The 26,482-nt window shown below is 37.9% G+C and overlaps 1 protein-coding gene across 1 annotated transcript in view; it reads right to left on the bottom strand.

Moving 5' to 3' along the window:
• The window catches only part of LRRC8C (leucine rich repeat containing 8 VRAC subunit C), a 67,863-nt gene extending 41,717 nt beyond the window's left edge, over nucleotides 1–26,146 (bottom strand). The window contains exon 1 of the mRNA XM_039838784.1: nucleotides 25,899–26,146. The gene's annotated coding sequence lies outside the window, so the exon portion shown is untranslated. The remainder of the gene's footprint in view (nucleotides 1–25,898) is intronic.
• Nucleotides 26,147–26,482: the final 336 nt, after the last annotated feature.

Below are 26,482 nucleotides of genomic sequence, written 5' to 3'. Positions count from 1 at the left end.
GCCTTGCAGACTCGTATGCATCCTACAAAGCTCAGGCTCTAGCACCACTTGTTCAGGAAAGCCATCTCCATCTCCCTGACGAGGTCAAATCCAGCACTGCAGGCTCTCACAGCGCTGTGGACCTCCCTTGATGGGCCTTGTCACAGACACCATTTCTCCATTCATTTGTATGGTTCTTGGATTAATGTTGGTCTCCACTGTTTTCCCGGAACCTAACAGTCTTTGGCGCATAATAGGTGTTCAACATATGCTCATCAAATAAATGACTAATTAAAAACAAAGTTACTAGAAGAGTATAAGTGTGAGATTGCAGAACTATTCATTTGAATACTTTGTCAGCAATAAGAAAAAAAAGGGAAAAAATTTAAGTTCATTAGTTAATTTTGTAATAAGACCCAACGCAGTGCCATCTTTATAGACAAACTAGATAGTATTCTGAAATTGTTTACTTGAGTTGCTATTATTAGTAAGAAAGATGGCTTGGATCCAGAAGTCTTCCTGAGAAAACTATCTCAAATATACTAAGATCCCTGCCAAATGTATTTTTAAAGATGGTTGAAAGACCTCTTTACCGAAGCCCGGCAATAGATCAACTTGCATGGTGACACCTAGTTATCTAAAGATGGTTTCAGAAGTGGTTTTGTTCAGTAACTTCATTAGAGGAATAGAAAGACGAATTGGGGATGCTTAAAAGAAGCTAAATTAGTTCAAGAGTTGGTTTTAAGAGTTAATCACAAATACTAAAAAGTATTAAAAATTGTGTAGAAAAGTCATAGTTTATTTGAAACTTTAGCTTCAGCAGGAAAAAGTAAGAAAGAAATAAGACAAAACTTACTTTTAAAAGTCAAAACATTTCAAAACTAAGAGATCTCTGGAAGTTCTGAAGTAAAGTGGGATTTAGGAATGAGCAGATGATCTTTTGGGTGGCTTACAGCCAAGGGAACAGTTTATGGAACGAGTATGGGGCTCTGTTTGTTTTTATTTGTTCCGTAATGTTTAATCTTGTTTTCAGATGACCCATGTTAAAAACTTAACAAATGTTTTAGGGACCTAAAAATTGGTTACACAGACATAAATTAAAATTGTTTCTGCAAAAACAAAATAAATGTCCACTCAAAGAAATGGAAATTGGTGGAAAGATATGTTGGTTCACTCCTACTCAATGTCCTTAGATACAAACAGGGGCAGTGTTGAGATTCTTATGGGAAGGAAATGGGATTGGGGGAACTGAGGTGAAGAAAGCCATAGGATCTTGACTCATGCTTGGTCCCTTCTGGAGGCTGAGAGAGGGATAAATCATCATTGTCGATCACTGCTCTAGGAGCAAAAGTTTCTCCAGGATAAATACAGTGTCTTTGAAAAGCTTTATATCCTTAGCACCTACCACAGTGCATGGCAGCTTTATTCATTCTTTCTGCAAGTACTAGAATAGCTTTTATCTGCTATTCTAGTACTTGCAGAAAGAATGAATAAAGGCATTGAGCTCACTCATGTGGATATACCAACGAGTAAGAGAGACATAAACTCTGTCTTTATGAACCTTACACCACGGGTGGAAAGACAGTAAATAACTACACACAACCGTTTAATCACAACTGTGATAGGTATAATGAAGTGGAAGTTTAGAATACTCTGATAGTATACTGAGGTACCTGAGCTACCGGGGATTTAGCAAGTAATGTCTGCATGGAAATATGAAGTACAGGTAGGAATAGTTTATCTAGGTAAAGTTGGAGGCCAGGGCCAGCAGAACATTCCGGGCAGAATGCAAGGTCTGCACTATGACGGCTTTTTGTTCCCCCTTTAAGATGTATCATTTTGCCCTCCATCACTATTATTTCTTGTTTTGTCTACTTTGAATAAGGTTGGACCTCATATTTTCTGTCTCTGGAAACACAGGGTAGGGGTAGTCTCAGCTGGTCCAGATTCCACAAGCCAGAGCAACAAGCTATATGTTCTTCTACTGAAATGACAAAAAGTCACCAAGATGCACCAAGAGCCTTTTTCTAAGGTGAGGGTTCGTATGAGCCAGACCAGCACTGGGTAAGATGCATGCCAACTAGCCATTTAACCCTACAGCTAGTTTGCCAAAAGACTTGCCAGAGAAGGACATAAAACCAATCACGAGATTGGTCCTGAATAAAGTAAATATAAAAATGGAAATAAACAGGTACCTTAATTTTCACAATCTGAACTCAGAAACAGATGAATTGGGTAGGAGTTTTTGATAAAGCCCCTGTGATACAACTCTTGCAACTTGCTCTTCAAAAAGCAAGAACCAAATATAGATAATAAGAGAGAGTATTAGAGATACTATTTAGTCAACATTTCCATCCATTATTTCTTTTCTTAAGTTAGCATATAACGTTGAATTGGTTTATAACATATTGATGTGAAATGATCACCAGAATAAGTTAATATCCATCACCACACACAGTTAAAAATTTTTTTTCGTGATGAGAACTTTTGATATACTGTCTTAGCAACTTTGAAATATATGCTACAGTATTATTAACTATAGTCACCATGCTGTACATTAGATCTCTGGTACTTATTTATCTTATAAATGCAAGTTTGTACCTTTTGACCACCATACACACACACACACACACACACACACACACACACACACACACACTGCCTCTAGGAACCACCAATCTGTTGTCTGTATCTATGAGTTTTTTTCCCCTTTTAGATTCCACATATAAGTGAGATCACATAGTAATTGTCTTTCTCAGTCTCATATATTTCATTTAGCATAATGCGTTCATGTTGTACTAGATCTATCCATGTTGTTGCAAATGGCAGGATTTCCTGAATATGTATGTATGTATAAAACACTAACTTTATTCATCTGTGGGTGAACATTTAGGTAGTTTCCATGTGTTTGGCTATTGTAAATAATGCTGCAATGAATGGGGGTGCAAGTATATTTTTGAGTTATTGTTTTCATTTACTTTAGATAAATACTCAGAAGTGAAATTTCTGGATTATACGGGAGTTCTATTTTTAATTTTTTGAGGAACCTCATACTGTTTGCCATAGTGGCTAAACCAACATTCATTCCCACCAATGGTGCACAAGGGTTCCCTTTTCTCCACATCCTCCTCAACATTTGCTATTTCTTGTCTTTTTGATAATAACCACACTAACAAGTTTAAAGTGATATCTAATTATGGTTTTGATTTGCATTTCCCTAATGATTAGTGATGCTGAGTACCTTCTCATGCCATTTATGTCTCCTTCAGAAAAATATCTACCCAGATCCTCTGTCCATTTCTTAATCAGACTGGTTTTTTTTCTATTGAGTTCTTTAAGTTCTTTAGATATTTTGGATATTAACCTTTTATCAGCTATATAATTTACAAATATTTTCTCCCACTTTGTAGGCTGTCTTTTCATCTTGTTGATAGCTTCCTTTGCTGTACAGGGGCTTTTTTGTTTGATGTAGTCCCACTTGTTTATTTTTGCCCTTGCTTTGGTGTCAAATCCAAAAAATCACTGCCAAGATTGATGTCAAGAATCTGATCCCCTATGTTTTCTTCTGGGAGTTTTATGGTCCCAGGTCTTAAGTTCGAGTCTTTAATATATTTTGAACTGATTACTGTGTGCGGTGTAAGACGGTGGTCCAGTTTCATTCTTTTGCATGTGGCTGTCCAGTTTTCTCAATACCATTTACAGAAAACACAACCCCTTCCCCCATTGTATATTCATCCATTATTTCTTAAACTGGCATTTTTTTTCCTGGAGAGAAGGTCCATAGTACTTTTCTAATACTCGGTGGGATTTGTAATCCCACAAAATACTTAACCGCTACACCAGCAATATATCAGCTATTATGACTACACAAAAGCAGAAATCATCTGTAAAGAGAGTTACAGGAATTAAAGTAGAATAAAGTCATAAGAACATAAATGAGTCAGCATGAGGGTACAACAGCTTTAAAAGTATCAGCTTCAAAGAGAAAATGAAATTATTTGGTTTGCCCTAGTAACACCTAGATAAAAAATGTAGAAGTGAAAATATGGGATTTAACATTAAGAAAACCTTCTCTGGCACTAAAACCTCTCACATCATGGAATAAGCTTTACTATGGCAACGGGCAAAAAAAAACATGTAAACGGATTAAAGAAAGAAAATATCCAAGGGAGTGAAAGCATAGTAATAAGGACTAAGCTGATCTAACAAATATTCTGTACCTTTCTTTTCTTTAACTCACAGAATTAAATAGGGGGAAGCGAAAGGTCTGTGACCAAATGAGACTTTCTTCAGTGACACGTGATCTAAAATAATTTTAAAAGTTCAGCTTTTGTATTATTTCTACCCACTCACTTTCTCCCAAATGATAAAGAATTTCCACCCATTCTATAGCCCTGGTTTTATTACGAGAAAAAGCAAAAGAAAAAAACAAACATAAGGAACAGGTTACATCTTCCATGCCCAATTTCTATTTTTTTGGAGATGTTATATCCCTGGTAATTAAGACAAGAACAGATGTTCATATTAATAGAGTAGGTAGAATGTTAGAGTATTACTCTAGCATTACAATGGTTGGGGGCCCAGCATTGAAGTCCAAGTGCCTCAGTCTGAATCCTGGCTCTGCCGCTACTTGTGAGCTGGGTGACCATGAGCAAGTTCTTAAATCCTTCTGTTTCCTCATCTTTAAAATGGGAAAAAAGATAGTATCTTCCATCACAGGGTTGTGAAGTGTGTAAGAGATAATCATGGTGAACACTAATCGCAGTACTAGATAGGAAATTAGCACTCAATATATGACAGCTACTATCAATAAAGCTAACAATCAAACTTGATAAATGTGAAATGGAGTTTACTGTGAAGAATAAGAATTCCTTGGTGTTTGCAGCCTTCAGTTATAACTTAAGGTATCACACTAAAAAATAATTCTTTATAAAACTTTGAATCATTTTTGTTAAATGGGAAAGGAAAGGTATAACAATGAATATTTAATATTGCTATGCCAATTAACTGCCAGAAATGAAACATGTTATCTGTTTTTTTTTTTTCAACTTCCACATTAAACCCATGAGGTAGGAATTATCTTGGCTTTACAGTAGAGGAAATGTGCAAAGAGAGATTAAATAATTTCTCCAAGATTACAAAGCCTATGAATGACATAGCAAAACTTTCCACTCAGGTCTGTCAGAGTCCAATGCCCAAGCTCATTCCACTTCATGAAAGAAATGATTTTAGTCTCTATCCACCTCCTTTTTGGGAAATTCAGCCTTGTCATTCATGGCCAAAACACCTATTTGTGGAGTTAGCTATCTGAGGACTGAATTCAGGGCATATTTGTGATTCGCTCATTCTTTGCTAAAATCTGGCACAGAAAGAAGTCCAGTCTGAGAAAAGATCTTTTTAAAGCTTAGAAAGGACTCAGCTTCTCTTCATGAAGGAATAACTGGCATGGGACTTACTTTTCTATTGTAAATAGCTAAATAAGAGAATTTTACCAGAGCCATATCTATTTTTTTGTTTGATGCTAAATCCTTGGGTGGAGAATGCAATCTCCAAATTTCACACTGTTCCAATCTCCTTTGGTGGGATATGCATGTGATTTCTAGGAAGTGAGTGCAGCAAAACAGCAAGAACCTTCTGTACTAAGAATCTGAATACTGGGAAACCTACAACAAATTAAAATACAAGGACAGTGACTACTTACTTCCTTTTCATTTTTCTTGTTCAAATTAATTTGGTCAAGACAATTAATTGTTAATCATCTCTTGCCCCTAGAAAAGTATTAGACTCTCACTTCCCTGATGTTTCAGCTAAGTGTTTTGCTCCGTTGCAGATAACCCCACAAAGAGGATTTTAAAGTTTTTCTTAAAAAATGGTTCAAATGTTCACTGCTTTTTTAAAATTAGGACTCTGCATTTCTGTCTTCCACATCCAGGGCCCACAGTGTTTCCAAAGGCAGGGGATAGAAAATGCTTTAAGGTGAACTTTATGCAAAAATTCCCAAGGGTACCTAGAGTCTCTGTCCAATCTATAAGGCTACAGCCTTAGTTCTGCCAACTAATACCCCAAACGTACTGGACCACTCTGAGGCTGTAGCTCTTTTAGTGGAATCTGCCTTATGTTGTGATCTCATATCAGAGTACCAGGGCTCACGTTCACTTAGGTTCAATTTTCTTTATATCATCAAATAACACTTTGCAGATACTTCTGTTACCCTCTGCTATTTTACCTCAATTTCTTCATTTCAACTCTCCAAGTTTCTTTTTTAGTTTTACCCAATATAAGGAGCTCATGATCTATCTAAATGAATCAATGTGGGGTTTGAGAGAGAAAATGACACCAAGATTTTTTGACTTGAAAAACAAAGAATGGAAGTGCCATTTAGTAAAGGGAGAGAAACTGCGAAAGAACAGGTTTAGGGGGAGGTGTAGAAGGAGTTTGGTTAGAAACATGTTAAATCTGAGATGTGTGTTAGACGTCCAAGTCGAGGGGCTCCATAAACAGTTGGCTATGTTAGGCTAGAGTTAGGGAGAAGATCTGGCTTGGAGACACAAATTTGCGAGTCATTAGGGTACAGGAAGCAGTTAAAGCAATGGGACAGGATGAAGTCACTTAGGAAGTACACATAGAGAAGAAAACTACCTAAGGACTTCCTGCGGCAAGGAGCATTTTCCCACCAGATATGGGACTGAATCGCTCTCTCACTTCCTTTAGGCTTCTGTGCAAATGTCATATTATCGGAGACACCTTCTCTGGTCACCTTATTTAAAATAGTAACTTGTCATCACCAGTAGCATACCATCCCAGCATTCCCTTTTTTCATTCTCCTAAGTTACTCTGTTCCAAGCATTATCTTTATTAGACGTACTACATACGTGCGCTTACTTGTGTTTTTGTGTCTCCTGCGTTAGAAGGTACGTTCCGTCAGGGATTTTGTTCTCACCTATCTCCCAGTGTGCAAAACAGTGTCTGGCATATAAAAAAGTATTCAATAGTTGCTGAATAAATGAATGAATGAAAAATGAGTGCGTTCGTATCCTTAAGTTTTCTCAGTTGTGAAATGTGTATGACAGAAATATTTCTGTGAATACCAGAATTTAGGGTTAGTGCCTCTAGTTTTGAAAAAGAGAACCATCAGATTTTTTTTGCAACACTATGCATTTTCTCGTGCTACCAACATTCTGCTTAGGGGCATGAGGGAAGGCATTAAAGGCCCCCTGAGAGATTTATGTGGAGGTTGAAAAGGAAAATCTTCTTTGCCTTGTTCAGGGAGTTGAGAGAAGGAAGATAGGAGAGGAGTTGGAAAAGAAGTGTTTTCAGCCTGATTTATTTTGAACCTTGGGTTCTTTTATAATAATATTAGCAGTAGCATGTTATTTCCTTACTTCCATTGCCTGCCTCAGTCATCTTCAATAGAACTGTTACAGAATAAGGTAAGGACCACAAGAAGAGAAGCACAGGTGTTTACTAAGCAACAGCAGTGCAATAGTGATCGATCATGGTTTGAGTCAAGATACTCAGTGGTAAATGACCAGCAATGCACAAGCACAGAAAAATGAAAGAGTAAGGACTATGGGAAGTTATGATGAATCAGAAGCGAAACAAATCAGGAATACTAATTTTTTAAAAGAAACAATATGATACTGGTTTTGTGGTATTTGAGAACCAGAAAGTTAACTGTCTGCTATAACATTATTAGGGTCTCTTACTGGAGTTTGAGTCTCTATTTTTTAAGAGGAATGTGGAAATGCACTAGACACTTATTTAAGAGCAACAAATTCTACCTTCAAAAGAATATGCAGATTTCAACCATTTTTGACTCATCTCTATTGCTATTACCCTGATCCATGCCATCATCACCTCTTAACAAAATTATTGTAACAGCCTCATAACTGGTCTCCCCATTTTCACCATTGACTCATATAGATTAGTCTCAACTGAGCAGCCAGAATGATCCTATCAAATTATTGGGTTTCTCCTCTGCTCAAAACCATCTAATAAATCTCCACCTCATTCGAAGAAAAACCCAAAATCTTTATAAAAATCCCACAAGGTCCTATGTCATCTCCACTCTTCTGACCCTCAACACCCGTGTCCTAGCCCTCTCCTGCACTCCCGCGTTGCTGCAGCCACACTAGTCCTTCCAGCCACACATCCGGTTTCGCCCCTGCCTCAGGGCCTTTGCATTTGTCATACACTCTGCCTAAAATTCTCCTCTTCCAGATATCTGAGTGGCCCAATCCCTGGCCTTCTTCAGGACTTGCTGAAGCTTATCCAGATTCCAACCGCTTTTCACCATCTATCTCACTGTCGCTCTGGTCCAAGCCTTCACCAGCCCTTGCTTGGATAACACTGCAAAGCCGATGCAGTATTACCACTCGCCCCCCAGACACAGCACTCCCTTTCCTCCTGCCCTGCCTTATTTTTCTCCATAGCATTTATCACCTTTGAACATACTACATATTTTAGTGACTTATGCATTTCCCTTCTGTCTCCTCCCACTTGAGCACAAGTCCTGGGACGGCAGGAATTTTTGCCTGATTTGGACACTCTTTTGTCTCTAGTGTCCAGGAGAGTGCCCGGCCCATATTTGCCATTCAACAGATATTTGTTGAAATCAAAAAGTAATAGTAACAGAATCTATACAGAAATGATACATAAACTGAGATAAGCAAAGGAATACATGTAAGTCTAACAGATGATTGAAGAGTCTGGAAGTACAGGGACAGACTAACATATCGAACGAAATGCTTAACTTCACATATTGAAAAAACAGGCTTCAGTCAGGATATACAGAAAGAACCTGTTAAATGACTAAATAGAAGGTTCCAGAACAAAACCTGGGGTTGGTCATGTCTTAGAGGTATGAAAAATCGGACAGTAAATTCTGTTTTGAGAGTGAGACGCACTCTCTAGAGGCACAGTGCTGGATGAGAAATCCTGCTCCGCTGCTCAGAGTCTAAGATGAGTTATTTCTCCAGGAGTCACCATCACTTACAGAAACAGCAGAAAGTGTCATGTGTTTCCAAAGGGAGAACACATGGACTGGTATTAAAATAGGAACTGCTGACTGGAAAACTGTTGACAGAATCTGGGCTGAGCCAGTCTCCTAAAACTTGTTTGAACATCTTAGAGGAAACAAAACCCAGGGCAGGTAGAATGGTGGCTCTCACCATTGGCTGCACATTAGAATCAACTGGAAAGCTTTAAAAATACTAACACTTGGGTCCAGTTAAAAGAATGTTTGGTGCGGCACCATGCATAGGTTTCTCTTGAAAGATTCTCAGGTAATTCCATCATGCAGATGAGGTTGGGACTTATTTCCCTAGATACATCTTATTTCCTCTTCTTGTGATAAAAAGTCAACCTAAGCACCAGATGAGGTCTTAAGGAAAAACCAGAGCTTTATCATGGACTACCAAAGTAGAACTCACTTAAAATGATTTCAGCACCCTATGAATGTAAAGTGTGATAAATACAAGGAACAGGTTAATCATATCTTTAGTCAATATGTATCTCAGACCTCATTTCTCCCCAGATCACTACATCAAGGCAGACAGGCTTTCTCATGCAGCCCACCCTCCTGTGGGAAGAGCATGTTGCTAGAATAGCATTTGAAAAGGGCCTTAGACCACAGCTGCAGTGTTCTATTGCGGAAGCCTGTCGCTGGCTATTTTCATATGCAGTCCAAGACCAACACTTTCGTCCCTACCTGCTCTGTTCACTCCTTTACTCCCCTGGGTTATTTATATATTCATCTGTCTCCCCTCCCCTACTCTAAATTCTGTAAAGGCAGAAGCTGCATTGCTCATTTTGGCACTCTCAGCCTCTGACCTAGTTGTCTAGGCAGTTTTACATGACAAGGAGTTCCATATGGATAACGATGATTTACCCCTCCAGAGCACTTTCTGAATGTAGGAGATGCTTTGAACATTAGAACTGTAGTTCTGGTGGGGTCCATTTTTATTTTATAGGTGTTTTATTTTAGAATAATAGTATTAGTCTTACCTGGCAAAGGTTTTTTGATGGACAAAGGAAAACTCCACCTCTATCACGACATGAGCTACGGTTTACTATGTACCCAGACGGTGTCAGCACTTCACATGTATCCTATTATTTAATTTCCAAACATCCCTAGGCTCTAGGTACTCTTACATAAGAAATTGAGACTTCAGAAGGTTAATCTCCTGCCTGGGGTTACACAGCAGCAGGTAGAGGGGCCTGAACACAACCCAGGTAATCTGTTTTTAGAGCCAATTATTCTAAGTCACTAAACCTAACATTCCATGGATAACAGAAACAAGAGAATTGAAAACTGAATTCTTTCTTGATTTAATTGAAGAATTAGTAAGAAATAATGTTTTCCTTTACAGAAGGATTACTTAAAAACCAAGAGCGATGCCACTTAAAATTTCCTATTAACTTACATTAGAATATCAGAGAGGCGTTTAAATTTATATTATATTCAGTGTGATATATACTCAGAGCTGTTTTCTTTTAAGTTTCTGTTTGCTTTTCCATTGGCAGTGCCTCCTATCTCTTTGGCTTTAAATCTCTCAGCTCTTCAGTCTCTTGGTCAAGCAGTTAATTGCTTTAAAGAAATTAAAGGGTAAAATCTACCTCATTCAACAATTAAGCGCGGTACAGAGAGTCTATTTTCCTGTTGGAAAAGCGCCCATTTTCAGCCTACTGTACATTCATATTTTTAATAAACATTTTATAGTTTATCACTTGATGAAAGATACACAGGTTCAATTTTTATACCCACTGCTTAGTTTTAGAAAGATGAGTTTCTTTAATCTTGTTCACAGGTGATTCCAATATAAAAATAATGATGGTGCTTAGGTATAATCTTTCTAAAAATGAGGACATTGCTGTCTATTTTTAAAATATTGTTTTTCTGCTACCTTCCCCAATTCCATTAAATAAATGCCTTAAAGTATGAGAGGGTGAGAGATGGGAAATGACTGTTTTAAAATGTTATGCAGTTTAATATTTTTCTAACTCACTTTCAGATTATATTCCAAAAACATATATATTTTTAACCAGGTTTCATTCCAGGTTTCCAAGCAAACACACCCAAATAGATCAATTAATATATCAGAGCCTTAGACTGTTTTCAAATGCTATACTTACACTGCTTATGATGTCACGCAAATAATTTTGATTCAGTTTGAATATGTCAACAGGAAGAGGTCTGGCAGAAACACTGAAATTCTAAGCAAACTAATTCTGAGACTCAAGCAATTCCATTACCAGAAATGTTAGTTAAACCAAACAGAGTGTGGCCAAAAAACATCAAGGAACACCACTGTTTTCAAGATCTGTGGTTTCCTCATATAAGGGACCTATTCTGCTCTTATTTTAGGTGGCACAAGAGGGCTTTTTGAAAGCATGGTATATTTCGAATAAAAGAAAAATCTCAATTAAGATGAGTAAATGTAAAGATGCTTTTAGCCATATACTAACATTCCTGAGATTCTCTATAAATATATCTGCTTCACACTAATAACGTACCTTATTGCCTCACCTAAAACATTCTTGTTTCTGTGTATTAAATATTCTAACGTGATACGGTCCTATGTGTACAGCTCCGGTTTGGGTATAAAATGTTTTTTCACTTCTACTGAAGAATAGGTTCCTAGAAAATTCTGCAGAAACATACTGTCATCTTTCTTCTAACCCACGTGGCCACTGCTTACTGAACCCACTATCACATGGACCACTCATAACGATGAGATATGCTCCTACTTAAGGCACGGACATGATATTAATTGCATTTCAATAAAAAATTCAAAGGTAGTTTGTGTAAATTTTTCTTCTCTATGAAGTGATTACAGTTGTTTTGTACATTCAGGGCAATATGAAGTCCTTAGTCCAAAATAGTATATGCCAACAGTAAAGCTGATAAAAATACTCCTGGTATTACCTTATATGTATATATTACCCCATTTAACATCTGGATTCCCAGAACTCTAAGTTTAGTCATAGGCAGCCCCATTAATCTAAAAAATAAAAATAAAATTAAGTCACCTCTACTCACCATTTTGTTCAACATAATATGGTGGTTACAATCCAAATTTTACAGCCAGAAAGACCTAGGTTTGAAATCTAGCTCTGTACCAACCTCTTTAAATTACACAGTTGAAAAAGGACCTGGCAGTAAATGATCATCTTATTATTTAATTAAGAAAATATTAGCGAAGCTTCTCTCCAGGGAAGCTCCTAGATTCTGAAAAATCCCATTTCCTGTATGCTCCTTTCTATATACTATTTGTGGAAAATGCCTAAAAGTACCTCACACAAAACACTTTGGGGATCTTCAATAATTTTTTAAGAATGAAAAGGTCCTGAGGCCAAAAAGTTGGCTAATGGCTTCTCTACACTGCAGCTTCTGTGATCCTTTGAAAATTCAAAACTCTCTAATAGCTCCTGTTCTCACTCAGAATAGAGATGGACAAGGCACTTTGAGCCTACAACACCCTCTCTTAATAACTACTCCTCTCCTCCTCTCAGTGCCCTCTATTCTTTTTGCTGTTCCCTCTGCTTGGATCTCACTTTCCTGAGATATGGATGGTTCCCTCCACTCTTTGCTTTATAAGATGTATTTTTAATTATTTCTCTTTCTAGATATTTTCCTTGTTCTCCTCCATATCGTTGCCTCATGTGTATTTGTTTACCCTGTGCACTCTCTCAGGGAGAAAGTCCTCAGGGACAGTGGCTGGTCTGTAATCTCTCAAAGGACAGCAGATCTAGTGTGCTCTGCACCACGTATGGTCTTGCACTAAAAACACATGGCTGATCACAAGGGGTTATCCTACTAAACATTCAGGCAAGACCATACTCATCTACTGCAGAGAGGCCCAACTCTAATCTAGTCGTGAAATCTCCCAAAGACTCAGCCTCTATGAAAATTTGTGGAAAGGCTGATAACTTGATGTCAGAAAATTTTTCTTTTTCAACCCTTATAAAGGTAGGTTAAACTTCGATCTCTCTTCAGAAGAGATATACACTCACTCTTCATTTTTACTTGGAGAGCCCCTCATACCTCTAGAATTATTAAATTTCTCCACGTCTTCATCTTAGCTAAAACTACTCTTTTCATTTGTTTCACACAGATTCAGTTTTTCAATGCTCTGATCCTCTTTGTGATGGTCTTCTCTCTTCCAAGATTTTATCTTCCTATTAGCTTATGCAGTCTTAAATTAAACTGTATGAGTTAGTATAGCATCGAAAGATCCCTAGGGTCTGCTTTTCTTTTACTGCATCCCAGTGAATGCTTTAAAAATATACTAGCACACTGCCTTATAAAAAATTTTCCCAAATTCGTTTGTACGATATAACTTGCACCCTCCACGCGGAAAGAAATTAGTGTTCCTGATAAAACATTTAAGTAATTGATTCTCGTGAACTTTAATAACATTAAGAAACTCTGGGAAATTAGTTACTACCCATGCAGTTGACCAGCTGTCAATCAAGAGTTTAGTGGTCTTTAACCAAATATATATATATATTTTTTGATATGGAATCTAGTGCTTTTGTAACCATTCTCTTTTCCTCGAAAATGACCCTACCAGGAGCAAATCTTTGTACTAGCCTACTAGAGAACTTTTCCTTTACAGGAAACTCATTATAAAACTTTGATACATGCTAACAACAAAGTTGTCTTTTTTTTTTTTTTTTAATGTAGGGATCAGTAAACTTGTTCTACAGAGGGAGAGATAGTAAATATTGAAGATATTTACAGGTCGCATCCAGTCCATGTTGCATATTCTTTTTAACAAATTTAAACAATGCTTCAAAAATGTAAAAAACCATCTCAGCAAGTAGGCCATACAAATTGAGGTTGCAGACCTAAACCACCAGGGCCACAGTTTGCCAATTCTCATAATGGTTCTTAGAGGTCAGATGCAGAGTTGCTCAATTCAAAAGGAACAGAGCAGTTGGCAGCCTCTGGATCAAGGAACTTGATGGCATTTATGCTATAGAGATCCTTTGTGTTTCTTTCGAGCCTTAAATTTTAAAAAAATTAAACAGCATGACTTAATTTACTTGCTGCACGATCCTGAATCCTCTGAGCCTTGGAGTTTTTGCTGATCTATGACTATTTGAGTATTTGAATGTCAAAGTCTAATGATCATCTAAAAGGACTCTCACTCTGCTGGGCTTAAGATGACCTACCATCTAAGTTCAGGGTATGGAGAACAGTTTGGGTCCTAAGAATTGATTGAATTTGGAGTTGAAGTTAAAACAGAACTCCACCCCAGGATAAGATTACAGAAGTATTTTGATAACTGAGTGACAAGTCATGGGAAGTCAAGTGCAGAACCCAAAGTTTCTGGCCTACGTCTTAAGTTTGAGAACTTCCTGGGCCAGTGTTTTGCACCTGACACATTCCATGGCTAAATGTCTGTTAAATTATTAAGAAACCAATCAAAGCCCTTAAAAGAAAAGTTTAAGATGGGCAAGTATGCATTGTTAAGAAAAAAAATCCTAAACTTGGAAATGAGGCAAAAGGAGGCCAAAACATCCTATCAGTATAATACTGAAGAACTGGTTAACTGGCCCCATGCAAGGCTAATTCAGAGCAATATACTTTCTTTGATGCTAATTCTACTGATTAAATTCCAGACTTGTATCTTTTTGTCCAGTAGATAAGAAAACTCAAAACATGTTTTTTATTGCCCTGAAAGACATTATCTAGTTTTGTATCTTATCTAGCAATGTTATTCTAACATTACTTTTTCAAATAATTCCTGAATGCTCTTTGAACCTACTTTGCCATTCTGCCAGCTTCTTCATTAAGGAGTTGAATAAATCTTTCACTTGTTCACTCTGTTTCTTGAAGAGTCATTTTAACTTTCTGAAATTTATCCTTTTACAAAATTCACAGAAGTCTTGTTTTTGTGTCTTGACTGCAGTGTTTGTGTGTATATATGTGTGTGTGTGTGTGTGTGTGCATGTATACATATATACACACACATATATATGCATTTGTATTTGTCTAATAACTAAAATTATATGTAGGAATTGGTTCAGATTGGTTCAAATAGGTTCTATTTGCCTGTGTCTGGAAGTGGTTTTTCATAGTGTTGTTTTTGTTGTGAGTTCTTTGGGTACCTGCTAAACCTATAGCTTCCCATTTGCTTAGAACACCTCTAAGAATAAAGGTTAAGTGGTCACAGGAGTTGATCCTTTGTGTGCTAGGAGAACATCTTAAACAAAGAGATTCACTTTGAAATGAAAAAAATAAGGGGAAATCTGCCCGGGTGATTTCATAAGGATGTGAAGAGAAAAATGAAGGGAAATTTCTTCCAGGTCTTCGTCTGACAGTCAATTAAAAGAATAGTTCTAAGAAGACCAAAACAGATAGAATCCACAATTTATCAAGATAGTACCCTCCATCACCATCTCAGGCAAGACAGTAGTGAAGGAATGTTAGCCAATACAAGATGTTTTACATTTAAAAGTGCTTTTACCTCTTTCCAAAGGTAAATTAAGAAAGCTCTGAAGCCTCAAATGAATGAAGTTCACATATTCCAAGCAGAAGCTAATAAATACTTATATATATCTCAAATAACGGAATATAAAAAATATCTCCCACCCCATTGCCCCACAACAAAAAGAGAAAAAAAAATGCACAAAAGTTTGGAGTTAATGGGTGGTATCCAGGTCGCTAAGGATAAGGAACCAAAAAATAGGCAAATCGCTATTTGTTAAGCCTTTAGCAGCCCTTTCTATACTTCTCAACCAGAACTTTTAACCCAAAGAGATTCAATATTGCTTTAATAGTACTTTGCAAATTATAATTAAGTTATATAAAATTCAATGTTCAATTAACATTCCTGATAATGATGCTACTTGGAAAAATTAAACTATTTTGCTAAATTTTATTACAAAGACATTAAATGTCTTAGCCTTGACTTTATACTAGTATAGGAGATGATGCAAAAATTATACCTCATTTACAAAAATGGTTAACACAGGGATACTATATGACCCAGCAATTCCACTTTTACACCTCAGAGACATGAAAACATGTCCACACAAAAACTTATATATGAATGTTCATAGGAGCATTATTCCTCATAGTCCCGAAGTGGAAATAACCTAAGTGTCTACCAGCTGATGACTAGATAATGAAAATATGGTGTATCCATCCATACAAAGGAGTATTATCTGGCAGTGAAAAGGAATGGCATATTGATACATGCTGTAACATGGATGAACCTTGAATATGTGCTAATAAAAAAAGCCAGTTACGAAAGACCACATATCATATGATACCATTTACATGAAATGTCCAGAATAGGCAAATCTATAGATAGACTCATGGCTGCCTACAGCTTGGGAGAAGTGGGGGACACAGTGGGTACTGATAGCTAAAGGGGCACAGGCTTCTTTTCAGGGCAATGAAAATGTTTCAAAATTGGATTATGGTAATGGCTGCACAATTCTGTAAACGTACTAAAGTATACTTTGTATACTTTATTGTATACTTTAAATAAATCAGTGTTATAGAGTATGTAAATTATATCTCAATAAAGCTGTTAAAATGTATATTAGTTCATGCATGACTAATCTATTCTCTGATAGGATGCCTATATAATTGGAAATTACTAAATTCCTTTTATTTCTCATAAGTCAGATCTTTATTTACGCTAAAAATTTAAGTCTTTGTAGATATGTTCAACAACACTGAATTATAGTTATAACTAGCCTGTTTCTTTAATGGTTGTTATAAATTTCAGGCACTGCTGCAGTAATGTGAAACCATGGAATGTCATATTTCTCTGATTAGTTTTTAATATGAACAGTGATATTTTTAAGTAGCAATGTAAATTGTGACTCAAGAAAATTAATTTTAAGACCTGGGACGAATATTAAAATTAAGTAATTAATGAATAATCTTTGGTAAAATAGTATCACATAGTAGTTTTAACCTATATATTACATCTATACATAAGCATAATTTATTCTTCATAACATTCAAATAAGACTATAATCACTGTCTTACAACATGCCTTATAAAATTAATTTTATCTTAAAAACTAAAGTTTAACACTAAATACTGTCATCTGCCATTGTTTAGCTTATATGATTTATGTAAGTAACATATCGAAATAAAATTACATTTTAAAGTAGTTTAATATAATACATAATTGATAACTCAGAAAGATTATTTTTGAGATGGCCTTTCCTCAATATGAGGCTATAAAATTATTTACTTATCATATGTTCTACTTAAATGACAAGTTAATTTTTCCTCACCCAACCCTCATATATCCTTTCAGAAGAGGCAAATAGCTTTCAAATAGCTTTTGTGCTGCTTTTTGATATTTCAAAATTATAAATAACTGAAAGCAAAAAACAGAATAAGATTCCTGGCTTCTAAAAATTAAAATTCTGAGATTTCTAGTGCACCTTCTGATTTAGTTGTTACTGGTTAATAAGACAGCCACAAATATGACTTTCTCTTATCACTGGGCATCTCTATTCTTATCTGACAACATTTTAAAATGTGGCTTTAAGATTATGTTCCAAATCTGAAGCAATAAAAAAAGCATTTTTTATATTCAAAACATGTTTGACACATACCAGACAGCCTCAAAGTAGCACAAAGGTCTGCTACCTCTCCTACAATGCAGGATGTGGCACTCACAGTAAAAGGGATGCTAGAAATAATTAGTTTTAATTGATTTGCTCCTAATTCCTTAATTAGGCCAACAGTAGGCTATTCTGTTTACTGAAATCATATTTATAGGGAAAGCTATCAAGTTAAAAAAAAAGTTAAGAGGTAAAATGTTAATAATGTGATTATATTATTAGATACCCTTTCAGGATAAGTAAAATCATCTTTACTTTCATGTACAAGGGCTGACTTAAGCAGATTTACTTACTTGTCTGTTAATTTTAAATAGCTGCATGTCAGTTATAGATTAGCGTGGCACTCATTTTTTAGTCATTGCTTTGTAGATTCCTTAGGATGTGCTGTGTTATGTGCCGTTGAGTCGGCCCCAACTCCTGGCGACACTTTCAATGAGTGATGTCCACAATGTCCTGTCCTCAAAAGCCCTGCTCAGCTCCTGTAGACTGATGCCTATACTTTCTGTTATGGAGTCAATCCATCTCAGGTTTAGTCCTCCTGTTTTTCTGCTGCCTTCTATTTTTCCCAGCACTACTGTCTTCCAAAGAACCCTTCCTTCTCATGATGTGCCCAAAGTAGGACATCTTCGGTTTTGTCATTTTTGCCTCTAGCAATGTTTCAGGCTTAATTTGTTCTGGGACCCACTTGTTCCTCTTTCTGGTAGTCCAGGGTATCTGCTGTGTTCTCCTCCAAAACTATATTTCAAATGAATCAATTTTTGTCCTGTCAGCCTTCTTCACTGTCTTTAGGACGTGGAACCCTAATTTCTAAACACAAAGTTTGTAAGAGATATTTTTACTTCTTCCTTTCCAATATTTATGTCTTTACTTTTTTTTTTTCATCCTTATTGTACTGGCTGGCCTCTTGTATAATATTGAATGGGATAAGACTTGTCCATGGAAGCCAGCTAAACAGTCAGCTGTCAACTGTTAGTGACCTTGAATCCACATTTTTAAATCTCATTTAACAATATCTAACCACACACTATTCTTATAAAATGTCCCTGGAAAGAATGAATTTTTGAACTGACTTACCAGAAACTTTTCTTTTAATATGTAAGACTGAAATAAAAATTTAACATATGTTTAGAAATGATTTGTCCAAAAAAGTTTTTTCTAGCAGTCTATTCAGTCTACTAATTATCCATCACCATCACCTTAGGAATAATTTTACTTTTGTCCTATTGGCATATAGTTTGCCTTTCTGTCTTGCCCTTCATTCATTCATTCAACAGATATTTACTGATCCCTTGCTACATATTAGATAGTGTTCTAAATACTAGTGATATAATAATGAACATAACAAAACAAAAATTTAGTGTACTCGTATGGTTAGTCGATTTGTTTTTCTTCAAGGTATGACCCTATACTTCCCTTAATTGAATTTCATTGCTTATTTCTATTTCATTTCTTTATTTTTCATTTCATTTCATTTCGCCAAGTTCATTTCCAATCCTTGCTTCAACACTGTGCTGCTTTATCTACCACAGATACATGTGAATGTATAGCCACTTAACAGATACATGTCTTCTATTATGCCACCCAGATCCTTTGATAAAGTGTTTCAACACTCAACTCAGATTCAAGCTCTAGACACACCTTCAACTGCTAGCTCCTCAATTTTAACTACTTTCTGGTTATAGGGAACCAGAAACTGCAATAACTAGAAAGTTGTCTGCAGGGCAGTATTTCTTGTTTGCTGATGAGAACATTATTCTCAACCTTGCTAATGTTAAGGGAGGTGATACAAATGAGCCTTGTCGGTGTTTTCCTAATGAAGCTATTCCCATAGTTATTTTTAAAAATCAAGGTGTTATCAGCTAAACAATTTTCTATAGTATTTTTCCAGAAGTGAGATTTATGACCTACATCTTTCCCATTAAAAAAGGATATTTGAACCTGTTTCTAATTCTCATAAATCGCTAAGATATTTGAGAAAGACTAGTTAGTACTTTTCATTGATTTGACAAGTTCTTCAGATACACAGGGAGAACTCACAGGACCCATAAGTTTTCATATATTTAGCTTATTTGGGGACCAAATAAGGATTTAATTAGTAAATCTTTGTCTTTAAGATTTATTTTGATGTCTTGACTTCATATTTTATATAATACTTGCTCCTAATTTCCAATTACATATACAAATATTTTTGTGTGTGTATTTAATGACTCCATTAAGGATAATTTCTAAGAACACGATAAAGTTTTAATACCAAAATTTAAAATAATTAAAAGAGAACTGGATACAATCCAAGATAGTAGGTTAGGAATGTTACTGTAAAATATATCATTAACATTTGTTCCACCACTATTTCTTGAATAGCTATGTCCCAGGCACTGTGCAGGTGCTGTGGATACAGAAGTGAACAGGACAGACATGGCCTATATGGCCTCTGCCCTAATGGAAGGTTCAGTGCCACTCCAAAAATCAAACAGAGAGAAAGGATGCTGAAAAACAAAGATATTTCTAAAGGTTTGAGGATAAAGGAAAGGGGAAAAAAGCAATATGGTTAAAGTAAAAGCTGGAGGAGAAGATGAGGTGTTTGAGGGGAAGGGAGCAAGCAAGGACAAACAGGCTCTAAATGCTGAAAGAAGCCAATGTATAAAGAAGCCAAACTCCTCTAACCCTTACAGCTCCCAAGATTAGACATCAGAAGCCTAGGCTTATGCTCCCTAGGGAACCGAAACACGGAACCACACATAAAAAAGCTAAGTATGACTTCAGAAGCCCCACCCTCCCCAAATATCCACTTGTTATGAGCTGAAATCTCTTCGATAGGGAACATAGTGTTTCATAATTATAAATAAATGGCTTAAAATATGAATGCTCTAATAAGGACAAACTAATTTATACTTGTATATAATTACCAGCAGCAAAAACAAATAGCTATTATCAGAGCCTTTCCAGCATAACAGAAGTAAATAAGGGATATTGATTTAAAGTTTGGGGAGAGCTTCCCATCCTGGAAATATATGAATGCAGGTAGATAACTTTATGAATTCAATAATTTTGCCAAGGTGTAATTGAGACAACTAGAAGCCTTATATTTTTTTTATATATGTATTTCAGTTTAAGAGTCAATAAAGTATAAAGGCAAATAAAAAGCAACAATCTAATTCTAGAGAATTTAATTAAGATACATATACATTCATACAAACATATGTACATATTGACTATTCTTTACGTCTTTTGTGGCTCTTTTTTGAGTTTCGGACATAATATAGAATCATGCTACATACATCATGTGTTCTCAACAGGATGGCAATCTTGTCCCCGACAAAAACTGGTTCTTGGGGATAGGGTAAAAAAATCTTAAATAGTGGTGTGTAGCCCACTAAAAAGCCACAGTATATAAAAGATATCCAGTGTATCTGTGATATTATGATTTATCTAAAAAAGTCTTGGAGAGGGAGGGTATTAATGAAAGAAAGGTTGAGAAACACTTCTCTATGAGCTCCATTACATTCTCTCCAGTGTTTCAAGCCCTTGGGCAGTTTTTTGGTTTAGCCAAAGGAACTCTGCTCTGCCTTCCTACCCTTCTCTAGTAGGGGAATATCTTTGGTTCTTCTGAGTCCTTAAAGTGTTCTTTTGAAGAACATATAGTTCTCCTGGATTCTTTGACTCAAAACACTCAGTCATCTGGAACACTTTGTTACTTCTCTGAGCTTTAAAACAATTTTACGTAAAATTGATTTTTCACTTTTGCCAGTTCTCCCTTTTCTGAACTCTCTTCATTTTCTGAAGCCAAATTACTGTTTCTCTATCAACTGCCATTCATAGTTAGATACACCATAACCACAGAACCATATTTTAAAAGGACTCCTATGCAACACCAGAAAATGATCCTAAATTCACTCCTTGAAGTTGTGATAGTGTGTTATACTTCTATGTAGATAGCCTGGGTTATTTTTTTGTTTTATGTCTGATATTGGAAAAGAGTTGTCATTCTCTACCTTTAATAATTAGAAAATTTTCAATATATTCCTGCCACACTATCTACTTTAAGCAAAGCTCTGCGAAAACCCTCTTGCCTTTCTGTGCCAGCCCTGGGAGCAAATGCGAGTAGAGTGGTGTGCTAGATGTCCAATACTACACTGGTTTCTCTTGCCCATCTTGACCCCACAGTCTCTTTCCTGTTTCTACAGTCCAGGAATGAGCAATATCTAGCAGGCCTCAGTCATAAAGTATTATAGTCATGCTTCATTTCTTTTACCTCTTCCTTTTTGTATTTTCCACCTCATATTTGTGGTGAGACTGTCTGGGTCTTTTCTCTGTGCTAATTCTCTCTTTAAGATCACTTCTGGTAGGAGCCTCCATACTATGCCACAATTAGTCCTGTTTTCAACCAAAGGGGTTTGAAATCCTCCTTGCTTATTATCTCAGTCTTCTAAGGTAGGTATTCCTCTCCCTTAGGTAAATCCTATTCCTAATTAAAGAAATCCATCTGGACTGTTACTCAATCGAAATGCCAAACTACTCAAACACTGTTAACGTGTTCAATATACCTGAAACTAATGAGGTTATTATACCACCATAGGAGCAATTTATTAATGAAACATCGCTATCTTCCAGGACAACTAATGGCCATGGCTTTAAGACTGTGGCTTTTCAGTAAATGTAATTTCAGTTAAATCTGTGTAGGAGGCTTGGACGAACAAGTCTCAAAATATAGAGGAAGGTGCCACTAACAATCATGTAACAAAGACAAATAATTTAGGTGTCTCTCCTAATTACTGTAAGGCTTTCTCACAGAATACCTGACTCATCTTTCATTCAGGAAATAGAAACCGTCTATGTTTTATACAAAGCAAAATTATAAAGAAATAGAAAAATGTACCTTTCCTCGAAGAGTTTATAGTCTTTCATAGGGTATTACTTGGGAAAATAACTAAAAAAATTTTTTAAATAATTTTTAAGCACTAGGGGTACATGTAATCTGAATTGTAAGTGAGTAGACAAAAGATTTAAAATGGAAGGTACGTAAGCTCAGAAAGGATGTAACATTTAGGCTGAGCCTTAAAGGAGATGCAGAATTTCAGCTGGTAGAGGTTAAGGGTGAGGTATGTGGTGGGGAGGTACTGGGTTGTTCATGGTGCCTTCCCTGAGTGATAAGCAAGACTGAGAAATCAAGAAAACAGGAAAATGTTTTTGCCAAAAAATACAAATCCAACCAATTAAAACATGGCTAGTAAAGTTCTAAAAAATGTGCAGAGTGGAACAAAAGAAAAACTGTGTAAGGTGAGTAAATGTTTCTAAGTCAGGACTACAAAAAAAGGATGAGATTCAAAAGTTAAAGATGCTAAAAACCAGATTAGACCTTTGTACAACCATATAAAGAGTGACTCACTGATAACACTAATTACTACATGCACATAAAATATACAGAAAGTGAAATAGAGTAGAAATTTCAATCAGTGCTAGAATACAAGGGTGTTAATCCTTCCTATCTACTAAGAACCTACTAGGTGATAGGACCTGCCCTTTGTATGTATTGTTACACTTAATCCTAATGATGATCCAGCCAGGGAGGCTTTATGAACCCCATTACATATGAGGAAAATGGGGCTCAGAGAAATCGGTAATGTGAATTAGCTAGCACTTCTACTGTTCAGTAGAGCCAGAATTTGATACCAGCCTTTCCTATCTTGAGGTCATGTCCTTTACCCTATGCCAATCTAGAATGATTTATATTTTAAAATAAATTAAGTAGATTCAAGGATACCTCCATAGTAATGTCACCCTCTTTGCAATATGCTTCCAGCCAACACTCCAGGGTAGAAAGTCTTTGGGGGTGTAATGTAGCCCACGAGACCATCATCATCATGAGAACAGCTGACGAGCATAAGTGACATGTCCATTAGGTTAAGCTTTAATCAGTCATTTAATAGAAATCAGTGGCAAGAATAAGGGTTTGGGGGAACAGATGGCCCTGATTCCAAATCTGAATTCTGCTATATACTAATTACATGAAAAACCCTGAACAGGTGACTTTACTTCCTTGACCTCAGTTTTGCAAACAGAAATAATGGTAGTTAACAAATTTATGTAGGAAAAACAAAGAGGAAGCTTTGAATAATGAAAAAGTACATTATTAAAGCTAAAAAGGCTTGGCCTCATTCAGGCATTAATTTAGCCGAATGGTCTTGGGCAAGTCACAAACTCTGAGCCTCTCTTCTGTGAAATGTGGATGGCATCAACTACCTTCCGGGTTTGTTGTAAGATTCTGAGATAATGTGTGTCAGGTTCCTAGAGTAGGTAGACTATATTACAGTAATGTACCATATTAAATCATTAGCATGATGCTTGGCAAAACATATACATTTCCACTCCATTCTTTTAAAACTTATTATAACGTTATTGGTGACTCTAAATATTACAGACTATTAAAAAGTCATAACAACAATTGGGTAAAAACTGGGTATCTTATAAGTTAAAAATATTGCTAACTTTTTTTTAAAAAGATAAACCTCACGTAAGTGGAAAATTAGTCATTCTTTTCTCCTACAGTCCTTAAACATTTTTTCACTGAAAGCATTCCCATCTAAAAACATTTCATCAAGTAAAGTGCTTAGTCAATCTGAGAAATGACATTTAGTACCATTAAGCCTTCGATAATTCTACAAATAAGAAAATTATTAAACATGCTATCACTGATAAGACTGTTGGGTTAGTGGACCCTATCTATGCTCAATATCTATGATGTGAAACATGAAAGATATCCATCCTTGCAAAGCTGCTCCCCATCTCCCCCTCAAAAACAAACAACTTAAGCTAGAGAAAGTGTTTAATCACTCCAAAGTAAAGCAAATCGGGGTTACATCCTTGATTTTTTCTACTTAAACGAGTCACAAGAAATGCAAACATCATATAGTTGTATACATCTAACCTGTTATTTTCGTCCACACATCCAACGCAGGGTTTATGAATCTGAGCAAATTTGTGAAGTTCCGCTTTCATTTTGGGCTTACACAAATCATTAAAAAATAAGGGAAGAGAATGTATATACCTATAAAACTGATTGGCCCTGGCGATTTTGCAGTGCTGAGCCTACCAAGGAGGTTACCACTTTTCCTCCTCTCTCGTCTCAATGGCATTTTTAATGACTTGTACATGAAGAAGCCTCAAGTATGCCTTAGGAAACTACTACATACCTGTCCGGAAATGTGACCGTTGCTTAAGGCTGCATTTCGTACATTACCGAGGGCTTGTAAGAAGTGTGTGACTAAAAGAGGACTGCCATGTCTTTTACCTATTCCTCCCGCGTAACGGTGCGTTAAATAGGGTCATTCAAGCCTCCCTCTGCCTAATGCCAGCACTCCTACAAAGACTGATTGATTCTTATTTTTTACTTTAACGAGGATGGGGACTTGAAAGTGTTTCCTAACTGGTTTGCTGCGCGTTTAAAATGCTTTAAACGCATTTGAAACCAAGTGAAGTTTGGCCCTAACACTCTAAAATATCCGACCTGGGACGGGGGTCTAGGTGTCAGTGTTCTGAAGGAACTGGAATCTGATGTACACCGGCCGGCGTAGGGTGGGGGAGGGAAGAACTGGCTGAGGGAGAAAAGAAAGGAATTAAGAGTCTACAGAGCACAACCTAAAGCTACTGAGTTGCTTACTCCATCCTTAACCACCACCTTGCTGGGGACCCGCTGGAATGGGAAAGACCGGCGAGCCTGGATTTGGGTCCAAGGCAACGGTCCTGGCCTCAATCGCCGGCCTATTCACCTGGCTTGTGGGGCCCGCGCGATCCGGCTCAACCCTTTCTCCCCTCGGGTCCTGCAAGGAAGCGGCATCGTGCTCTCGGTCCCTTCCGAGACCTTCAATTCCTCTCTCCCCAAAGTGCTAACTTCAGGAGCTCGGCGGTAGTAAGGGGAGAGCAGACCAGAAGGGACAGGCCCTGGGGTCTCAGAGATGTGTAAGGTAATAAAGAACGACGACCGCCCCCGGCGCTGGCCCCATTTTATCCTCGCCCCCTCCCCCAAGTCCGCAGAACCTGCTGCGGCCGCGCTGAGCTTGGCGCCAGGCTGGGGACCCGCGCCCGGACGCTTGGGTGGGTGGGGTAGGGACTGGCGGGTCCCTGAGCCCTAGCAGCATATGGCTCCAGGGACCGATCACACGGTGGGCAGGCGACCACACTCCGCCCGCCCGAAAGCCGGGAGGAGGCAGGGACGCAGGCGAGGCGGGGCGAGTCCAGGCTCCAGCGCACCTAGAGGACCGAGCCCGCGGTCCTCTGCGGGCCGCTCCTCTCCATCCCTCCGCGGTCCCCGCCCTTACCTCTAGACGCGAGGGTGCTGGCTGCGGAAGGTGCTGGGGAACCAAGATCTGTCTCCCGATCCGGCTCAGAAGCTGCCAGCGACAGCAGGGTCGCCCCCAGGGCCGCTGCTCATGGCTTGTTGCGTCCGGGGCACTGCAACCGCGGCCACGGCGGCGCCTTCCTCCTCGTCCTCTTCGCGGGCTCCGAGCCGGGACGCAGCTAACGCCCGGGCCCCGCAGCCCTCCTCCCCTCCGCCTCCCCGGCGCGGTCGGAGCCGCCTCCAGCGCCGCCCCGCGCGCAGCCGGGCCAGCGGCAGCCAGCGCCGCCCAGCGCCCGGCCCCGGGGTCGCCACCGGCGCCCGCCAGCCCACCCCGCGGTCCCAGCCCCGCTGTGACGCAGGCCGCTGTGCCCGGGAACTTCCTCCTCTGTAGAGACCACCCCGGGCCGGGCACCCGCCGGCGAGGGTTGCCGCCCCCCCGCTGGGGACTTCCTTCAGGACGTGGAAAAAAAGCCTTCCACTGCTCCCCCGCGGGGCCCCTCCGGCCTCTGATCCGCCCACCTGGCGGCTCTGCCGAGGGGAATCGGCTGGGTCTAGTACCTTCCC

Source organism: Pteropus medius, unplaced genomic scaffold (assembly GCF_902729225.1).
Source record: "Pteropus medius unplaced genomic scaffold, Ma_sr-lr_union100, whole genome shotgun sequence".
NCBI classification, from domain to species: domain Eukaryota; kingdom Metazoa; phylum Chordata; class Mammalia; order Chiroptera; family Pteropodidae; genus Pteropus; species Pteropus medius.
This window is presented reverse-complemented; position numbering and strand designations above follow the sequence as displayed.